The 9,952-nt window shown below is 36.4% G+C and overlaps 1 pseudogene; it reads right to left on the bottom strand.

Annotated features, from left to right (window-relative positions):
- Positions 1 to 588: 588 nt before the first annotated feature.
- On the bottom strand, positions 589 to 1,020 carry LOC101721148 (small EDRK-rich factor 1 pseudogene; annotated as a pseudogene).
- Between the last annotated feature and the right edge of the window lie 8,932 nt (positions 1,021 to 9,952).

The raw sequence follows: 9,952 nt of genomic DNA, 5'->3' as shown, positions 1-9,952 counted from the left end.
AAATAGACATTCTAGACCTTAAAAATGTAACAATAAAAATTGGGAACTCATTGGATGAAGTTTTAAAAGATGAAACAGAGCTAAAGAAAAATTAGTAAATTGGAAGGTTAATCAAAGAAAATACTCATTTAGGGGCATGGGATGACAAAGAATGAAAAATAAAAGATTTATGGAATAAAATAAAAAGGTTCAATTATGCTATAATCATAGCTCCAAAAAGAGAAATGGGAGAAAATGTGGATGAATAAATATTTTTAAAGAATGGCTGAGAATGTTCTAAAACTAATGAAAAACATCAAGCTACAGATTAAACAGAAACTCTACCCTAACCTGGGAAGCAGAAAAAAGTATCTAAGCACATCAAATTTCTGAAGGCAGAGTAAAGAAAAAAACTTATAGCAGCCAGATATCAAAAGTCAGATTTCCTCTTAAAGATCCAGGAGACAGACTTGTCAACAGAAACTATGCAAGTCAGAAAACACTGAAATATTTACAAAATATGCAAAGTAAACACCTACATGATAGAATTTTATGCCTAGAAAAAAATCTTTTTTTTTTTTTTTTTTACATGCATGTTTTATTCTTTGAAGAATGGTTCTAAAACATCACACTAAGGCCGAAAAACAAAGTTTGAGGTAAACAGTTTTGAGGATGAGTTATAACACATGTAATGCTTGTTCATTCTAAGGAATCCTGATCTTGGAGCTTATGATGTACCAGTTGGCAGTAGCACCCACGTTTCCCAGAGCTAGTCATTATTTTTCTCCTGTTTGCATAGACTTCTCATTAGCTGCCTTCTGCTTTTGTTGCATGATCTCAGAGTCCTTCTGCTTTCTTTGAGAAGTAGTCAAGCTATCCTCTTTTCTTTTTCCCTTGCTAATTTCTCGCGTTTTCTTCATATTCTTCTGTCGGGCAAGTTCTCGTTGATTACCACGGGCCATGCTGACCACCCGGCGGAGCCTAGAGGAGAGCGACTCAGACAAGCAACGGTTCCCTCGCACACTCAGCGGCAGCCGCCGCCACCCGTCAATCCGGAAGGCCGAGCCCAGGCGAACCCTCAGCGGGGCGACGCCTCCGCTCTCTCAGCCGGCGGCCCCGCCCCCCCCCGAAAAAATCTTCAAAGAATATAGCAAAATAAAAATTCTGTGTGTGTGTGTGTGTGTGTGTGTGTGTGTGTGTGTGTGTGTGTTTTACTGGGGATTGAATCTAGGGCCTCTGCACTGAGCTCATCTCCAGTTCTTTTTTATTCTTTATTTTGATACAAGATCTTGCTAAATTACCCAGGCTAGCCTTAAACATGTGACCCTCCTTCCTCAGCCTCCTGAGAATTTTTTTTAAAAATAGAAAATTGATCACTGGAAGCTCCATGGTAATACTTAAGAACCTTCTCAGGGAAAAGGAAAGTGATCCCAAAGGGAAGATGGAGATGCAGAAAAAGTATAGAACAACAAATTGGTAAATATATGAGAATATCTAAACAAGTACTTACTTTATAGAATGGCATTGTCTAATAGACACACAATATGCAGTAGGTATACAATGCTTTTGCATTTTCAGTAAGCACATTAAAAAGAGTAAAAATAAGCACATGAAATTAATTTTAATAGATTTTACTTAACCCAGTATATTCAAAATATTATGATTTCAACACACAATTACTACAGTCATTACTGCATAATATTTCAGTTACAGTTGATCATGTGTATGACAGTGGCCCCATAAGATTATCTCACCTATAGACATCTTTTTTTTTTTTTGGTACAGGTTGTTGAACTCAGGACCTTGCGCTTGGGAAGCAGGTGGCAGCACCACTGAGCTAAATCCCCGGCCCTCACCTACAGACTTCTTAGGTGACCTAGTATATGTAAGTACACCCTATGATGTTTTCACAGTGGTGGAATTGCCTAATAACACGTTGTCAGAACATACTCCCATTATTGAGTTGCTCATGATTGTATATAAGAAATTAATAAGGTATTTTACATTTTTCTCATATGAAGTCTTAGAAATCCAGTGTAGAGTTTGCATTTATACCATATTTTAATTTGGAGCTTCTATTTTTTCATAAAACTCATAGATGAAAGAGTAGGTTCCATATTGTTTAAAAATACTATAAACTACTAGTATAATAACTGAATTAAGCTCTAAATTTTTCCTTCAATATTATAATTTTCCTTTAATATTTGCATCTAGACTTAGAAAACTGGTTTATCTTTTTAAGAAAAATTGGTTGGACTTTGGAGCCAAAGCATATTGTTTTCAGAATTATGTCTGCCAAAGGTAAATAAACTCAGTAACCCCATATCAACTCAATATCAAAAGAGTAATACATAAATTAGAAAGCAACTCTAAACATCAATCTAATCAGAACATTCTTCAAATCTTATAGTTTTTGCATCCAGTTTATACAATAGTGACAATTATCATTAAAATCTTCTTTTGTGCTTGCTTCGGCAGCAGATATACTAAAATTAAAATCTTCTTTATTAGTATATTGCATTGATCCATTTAAGAAAAATGTGTAACTGATGAAAAGTTTCACTTTCAAAATAAATTATTGTTCCTATCTAGCTTGGTCATAAACAAGCTTTTTTCTTTCTTTGCTGTTTAAAAATTAGATCATTCATATTGTTCATAATGCAAGTAAGAAAGTTTAAATTCCACTGAGATTTTTAGTTTTGACTTGAATATTTGACCAACATTTATTTTATTTCAAAAATTTGAACATCAGTCTCCAGTTTTTTAATGCTTTTGTTTGTTTGTTTGCTTGCTTGTTTTCCATACTAGAGATCACATTCAGGGTGCTTTACTACTGAGTGATATCCCAACACTTTTTATTTCTTATTTTGAAATAGACTCTCACTATTGTCCAGTCTGAGGTCAAACTTTCAATCCTTCTGTCTCATCCTGTTATGTCACTGGAATTACGGCTGTGTCTCATCACATCCTGCTCAATCTCTGGTTTTCCAATAAGTCTGCTGGAATACCTAACACTGCTGGAACACCTGATTTTATTCATATCCAGTTAAACTTATTTTTGACAGATGTAAAATAACTCAAATAATAAACGGATGCATATTGAGGCCATACTCTTAAGTGAAATAAAGAGGCCACATGTGTAAATACTGAATAGTTTCTCTGGTGTGAGAAAATGAAAGTGGAAATAAGAATTAAAATGAATTTGATAATATGAAATAGGAAGAAAAGGTCCAAAGGGGTAGGGGAAGTGGGAGGGGTAGGGGAAAAGAAAGAAGGGAAAGGAAAAAATATGAGAAAAGGAAAAAAATGGAAACAAAGTCTTTGTAAATAGGGAAGGGTGGAGGGGGTGAAGGGAGGGCAGGGGAATGGGGAAAAAATAAGAACCAAGATACATCATGTACAGGTACAGATTCCCAATGATAAATGTAAATGTATTGTATACCTAAAATGTACCAATAAAAGAATTTAAGGAAAAAAATAGTCATATAATATTCTTGCCACAAATTTAGTTCAATCTTTTAGGCCACAAACAATATTTTGTCATGAATTCAGAAGTCCTTTGAGATAAAACATAACAAAATATGAATTGGGCAGTATCTCTTATACCACATGACTTATGCTAAAGTGAAGTACTTGTGATTTTTCTAACGTTGAATCAGATGATCTTCAGTATTTCTGTAGCTTATATCTAGATGACCCCCCAAAGCCTCATGGGGTCATAAGTGGTGCTTTTCAGAGGTGGCTGGGTCTAGAGTGTATGATGCTGGGATCAAGTGTGTGTGATTACTAAATTAGTTCACTGATTGGTTTGGCATAATTCTGGGTAGGATCAAGGGTACCCTACCCTGGGTGTGAGTGCTATCTACCCTAAGGCTAGGTACACTGGAAAAGATATAAGGGACAGAAAGAGGGTCCCTGCTGGTCCTTTGCCACTTGTCACTTGTAGCTTGCTGCCTTGCTGACTTCTGCTTTCTGCCTGCCATGAAGTGTTTCTCCTCTGCAATGCCACTCTGCCATTCCACTCTTCCTTGGAGCCAGTCAACTATGAACTAAAATCTCTACAAACTGTGAGCTAAATAAACCTTTCCTCCTTTAACTTTGGGTGTTGGGCACTTTGTCTCAGCAATGAGAAAAGTAGCTAAGACAAATATTAGAAAGGTATTTTCTCTAGGGAATATTTTGCAAACTATCTTCCCTTCATAATTTTTAAAGAAAATTTTCAGAATTAAATCATATTTTGTAATTTCCTCATTTAAAATATTTTCATTGTTGTTGTTGACATTGTTTTTAGTACAAGAACCTCAGTTATCTCAGGTGGTCAGAGTTACAGTTCGGAGTCTGTGAAATGTTTAAACTTTTGTTGTAAATTTAATTTTGATTTCAGAGGAATAGTTTATCTCTTTCTGGTTTGACTGAGAGGAAATATTTTATCAAATTCACCATTTGCTGACAATGTCTATGAATATTTTCCAATTTAATATTTTTAATTTTTTACACAATAATTTATTTTTTTGTCTTGCTCTTCTGTAACAAGTTACAGATATTCATCATAAAATTTTTACATAACTTCTCCAAGTATCTTTTGCTTCTGGTTATAATATCAGTGTCTCTATTAGATTCTGCATCTAGATCAGCAGAAGCCTGAGAGAGGTCCCGGGTCGCAGGGAACCCGCCCCATCCAGCTTACACACGAGGCAGCGATCCACTTAGTCTCGTGGGCGCCTGCAGGACCCCCACTCCTCCCCCACTCCTCTGGCCTCTTGGCTGTACCACCACCTGGCTCCACACTACAAAGACACAGGGGACACTGGACCACCAGACCACCGTACTGGGTAAGTTGGAGGGATCATCACCTCCCATCAGAACATGGACTATCTTCAAGGGAAGAGCAGCTGGAACTTGCAGTAGAGCCTTGCAGAGTCCAACCCTACAGGAGGACAGGGAGTTCAACTTGGAACTTGCACCAGAAATCTGCCTGAATTGCACAGGTCTGCGACTGGCTCGCTGAGACTCATTGACTTATATCTGCACACTGCTACCCACGTTGTCTATTGTGACAGCAGAGACATACCCTGAAGGAGGACTTTCATTTTCATTTTTATTTTTTGTTTCCAAAATTAGTATTATTGGTTTGGGGTTTTTCTCTTATTTTTAATTTTTTTCCCTACTCTTTGCAAATTTTTGTTTTTCTCATCTTCTTTTTTTCCTTCATCTTTCTTTTCTCTTTCCATTCTCTCTCTCTCTCACACTGACTCTGTTGCTGTCCCACATTGTTCTTCATCTCCCTTTTTGTTCCTGTTCTGGCCCTAATTTGGATTTCTTCTTTTTCTTTTCTTCTCTTTTTCCTTCTCTCACCCATGTCCTCTGGCCTCACTGCTAACCTTCCCCTATCCTTCTACCTATCTATCTCTCCCTCCCCAACTCCTTCTAACTCCCCATCCCAAAGGGTAAAGTTGCTATATTGAAGAGTTTATTCACTATAAACATATGTTGGGTTGGTCCTCAATTTTGATTTAATTCACACAGTTAAAGGTGATAGATTAATAACTACCACAAAATGTCATTTTCTAAGATGTACTTGATGCTATGGTGTTGCTGATTGTATCACTTGGGCTAAGGTGTTGTTATTGATCTAGTTAGTGGTCCTTCCTGGTATAATGAAAATGAGATAGTCTCAGAGCCATTAGAGACTCAAAAACCAAAGACCGGCTATATCTGGAAGACAGCTCTGAGAAGCAATCATTCCATAAGGGTTCTAAATACAAGCAACAAAGATACAATAAGCAATTTCAAAGTATCAACCCAGGAATTAAACCAAGGACAGTACTGAAAACAAAAAATGAGAAGACATTTAAGCAAGGCACAAACTCAGACTTCCACCCCACCAAGGGTAAACTCTGGGGGAAACGAGGTGGAAAAGTCCGATAATCAACCACCTGGACACCCTGCACTGATAGCACAGGAAGTAACAAAACAGATGAATGAGGCTCTAGAAAAATTCAAAGCAGAAATAATCTCCCAGATAACTACAGAGATGGTGAGCAGAGTGAAAGACATGATTAGAGGCTCTAGAACAGAAACAGATTAAAAAAATAGATGAGCTCAGAAACATGTTGGAAGCCATGAATGCCCAGCATAAGAAAGAAATGGAAACCATGAAACAGATTCGAACAGACATTCAGGAGATTAAAAGCTCCACTGAAAGTATCCACAGCAGATTAAGGGAACCTGAAGATAGAATATCAGATCTAGAAGACAGGATTGAGGTTAAGGACCATGAAAACAGAGATTTCTTAAAAATAGTAAGGGGCCACGGGAAATCAATCCAGCAGGTGCTAGACAATGCAAAGAAGAATAACATAAGACTGATAGGAGTCCATGAAAAAACAGGGGAAAGTACAATTGAATAAAAAACTGTTCACAGAAGTAATAGTGGAAAACTTCCTAGACAGAGGTAGAGAATTGGACATACAGATAAGTGAGGTATATAGAACTCCACCTAGCCATGATAAAAAAAAAATCTACACCTAGGCATATAATAGTTAAGATCCCAGAAACCCAACAGAAGAACAAAATCCTACAAGCAGTTAAAGAAAAGAAACAAATTGGCAATAAAGGAAAGCCCATCAGAATCACAGCAGACTTCTCAACACAAATCCTGAAGTCAAGGAGAGCCTGGAGTGAAGTATTTCAAGCCCTGAAAGAAAATATTTCCAACCTAGGCTGTTGTATCCTGCAAAATTATCTTTCAAAATTCATGGGGAAATTAGATACTTCCACAACAAAGAACACCTGAGAAAGTTCATGAACACCAAACCAGGACTACAAGCAATTTTAAACAATATCCTAGAAAAAAACAATGAAGGTCACAACCCCACGAGGTCCAACAGAGGGAAGCCAGCAGGCAAGGTAAGAAACTAAAGGGAAAGGGGGGAAAAGAAATAAAAGAGCCAACAAAAGTAAAACATCATGACAAGGATGAATCAATATCTATCAATTATAACCATCAATGTTAATGCCTCAATTCATCAATCAAAAGAAATAAACTGGCAGAATGGATTATGAAGCAAAATCGAACAATATGCTGTATACAAGAAACACACCTAACTCAAAAAGAAATTCATAGACAGAAAGTAAAAGGATGGAAAATAGTTCTCCATGCCATAGGAACCCAAAAAAAAGCAAGGGTAGCAATCTTATTTGCAGACAAAGGAGATTTCAAACCAAAACTAATTAAGAGAGACAAAGATGGTCACTATATCCTTGTGAAGGGAATAATCCAAGAGAAAGAGATGACAATCATAAATATATATGCACCAAATACAAATGTCCCCAACTATACAACACAAATATTAATGGACATGAAAAACAAAATAAACAGTAACACAATTGTAGTGGGGGACCTCAATACCCCACTATCACAAATAGACAGATCATCTAGACAAAAAATTAACAACAAAATTCTAGAACTGAGCCAAGCTATTGAACAAATGGACTTAAAAATGTTTACAGAGTGTTCCACCCCACAAAATCAGAATACACATTCTTTTCAGCTGCACATGGGTCATTCTCAAGAATAGACCACATGCTAGCTCATAGAACATGTCTAAGTAAATGTAAAAGAATTGAAGTTACCCCCTGTATATTATCAGACCATAGTGCAATAAAATTGGAGATCAATAACATAAGAAACCGCAAAACCCCCACAAATACATGGAAACTGAATAACACCCTCCTGAACAACCAATGAGTCACAGAGGAAATTAAAGAAGAAATTAAACAGTTTCTACAAGTAAATGATAATGCCAGTACAACATACAGGGATCTATGGGACACAATGAAAGCAGTTCTACGTGGGAAATTCATAGCAGTGAATGCCCATATTAGGAAAACAGAGAGAACTCAAATAAATAACCTAATGCAGAACCTCAAGATCCTAGAAAAAGAAGAGCATAACAAATCCAAAGCTCATACAAGAGAGGAAATTATAAAGATCAGAGCAGAAATCAATGCAGTGGAGACTAAGAGAATGATACAAAAAATTAATGAATCAAAGAGTTGGTTTTCTGAAAGAATAAATAAAATCGATAAACCTTTAGCCAACCTTATCAAAAAAAAGGAAAGAAAAGACCCAAATCCATGCAATTAAGAAGAAAAAAGGTGAAGTCACAACAGATGCAACAAAACCCAAAGGATCATTAATACCTACTTTGAGAACCTGTACTCTAATAAAATAGATTCTGCATCTATGCTTTCATTTTAAAGTTATAAGTTTATACATAGTTATTTTCTAAACCAGAAAAATAGTTCCATTACCAGTTTCAACTTACATAGGTCTCACTGTAACCATGTTATTTGTATAGCATAAAATGCTACATTGGTATGTAGAAAAAACTTTCATATTGAGTCACTCCATTGACACTAGAAACAATGTGTTCATGTAATTCTAGAAACTACTGTCAACTGCCAATAATACAATATTTTGTGTAATGCAAGAGTTAAAGTGAAATATAATTCTACCAGAATGATAAAGTTGTGCTTAATGAGGAAATATTTTACAGTGCTTTTTTGAATTGTCCAATTAACCACATTTGTTTAGAAAACATACTGCTGGGCAAAATTTGGCAGCTTTCTAAAACATAAGGTATACTATACATATACTAGATGTTTTATTTTATTATGTAAATTAGCAATCTCAAGCTTAGGTATTTACCCAAGTGAACTGAAAATGTCTGTTGACACAAAAACCTATAGGTGAATGTTTATAGCAGTTTTATTTGTAATTGACAAAACAGAAACAGTGCAATTGTTCAATAGGTAAAGAAATAGCAGTAATCTGCTATGATTTATATCTAGATGTCTCCCCAAAGCTTCATACACTCACAGGTGGGGCTTTGGGGAAGTGACTGGATCATGGGGGTGTGATATTCATCAATGTATTATTCCACTTATGAGTTTATAGCTAAATGTGATGTTGGGAGGTGAAGCCTGGTGGGAGCAGGTGGTCACTGGGGGGTGTGACCTGGAAGGGTCTATCTCCTTCCCTACTCCCTTGATCTTTCTTTCTCTGCTTCTCACTGCCAGGCCATGAGCTATTTCTCCTCTGCCATGACTCTTTGCCATGGATCCAGTTGACTATGGACTGGCACTTTTACAAACTGAGCCAAAATAAACCTGTCCTCCTTAGAGTTATAGGTGCTGGGTGGAATACTACCCACTCCCAAAAAAGAAACAATGAATGAACTATTTGTTCAGACAACAACATGGATGAAACTTACATAATTTTTTTCTAAAAGGAAAAAGACAGGATCTATGTCTTTCCTTACGCCAACACTGCCTTGATTACTGTAGCTTTAGAGGAAGTCTTTAAATTAGGTAATAAATGTCTTCTAACACTGTTTTTTTTTCTTTTTTCTTTTCTAGGTCCTTTGTACTCCTACATAACTTTTAAATTTCAATATCCAGTTCTTCATTTATAGCAAGTATACTTAGACCTGAATTTTTATATACCTTGTGTTTTCTAATCCTCCTAAATTCAAACACAAGTTCTAGGGGCTCCTAGAGATTTCTTAGTATTTTCTCTGTAGATGATCATTTCATCTACATATAAAGATTTTGCTTCTACCTTGCCAATCATATGTTAATGGTGTCTTTTTATTGCCAGAGTATTTTGGTTGGGCCTAGGTTTCAAAGTTTAATGGACAGATGAAGAGCAGGCATATATGCCCTTGTTCCCCACCTTACGGAGAAAGTATTGTAGCTTTTCCATCCATATAATGCATTTTTGCTGGAAGTATGGAGTACATGGCTTACCTGTTGAGAGGGTTCTGTTCTACTTCTAGTCTCCTGATAGCTTTTACCATGAACGGCTGTAGAATTTAGTCCAATACTTTTTCTGCAACTACTGACAGGATCACATGGCTTTTTCCTTTCCTCTGTTAAAATGATAACTTATGGGGGTGAATCTTCCAAT

Source organism: Heterocephalus glaber, unplaced genomic scaffold (assembly GCF_053883595.1).
Source record: "Heterocephalus glaber isolate CG9 unplaced genomic scaffold, H.glaber_assembly_v1.0 deba00001504, whole genome shotgun sequence".
Classification (NCBI taxonomy): domain Eukaryota; kingdom Metazoa; phylum Chordata; class Mammalia; order Rodentia; family Bathyergidae; genus Heterocephalus; species Heterocephalus glaber.
Note: the sequence above shows the minus strand (reverse complement) of the source record. Positions and strands in the feature narration are given on the sequence as shown.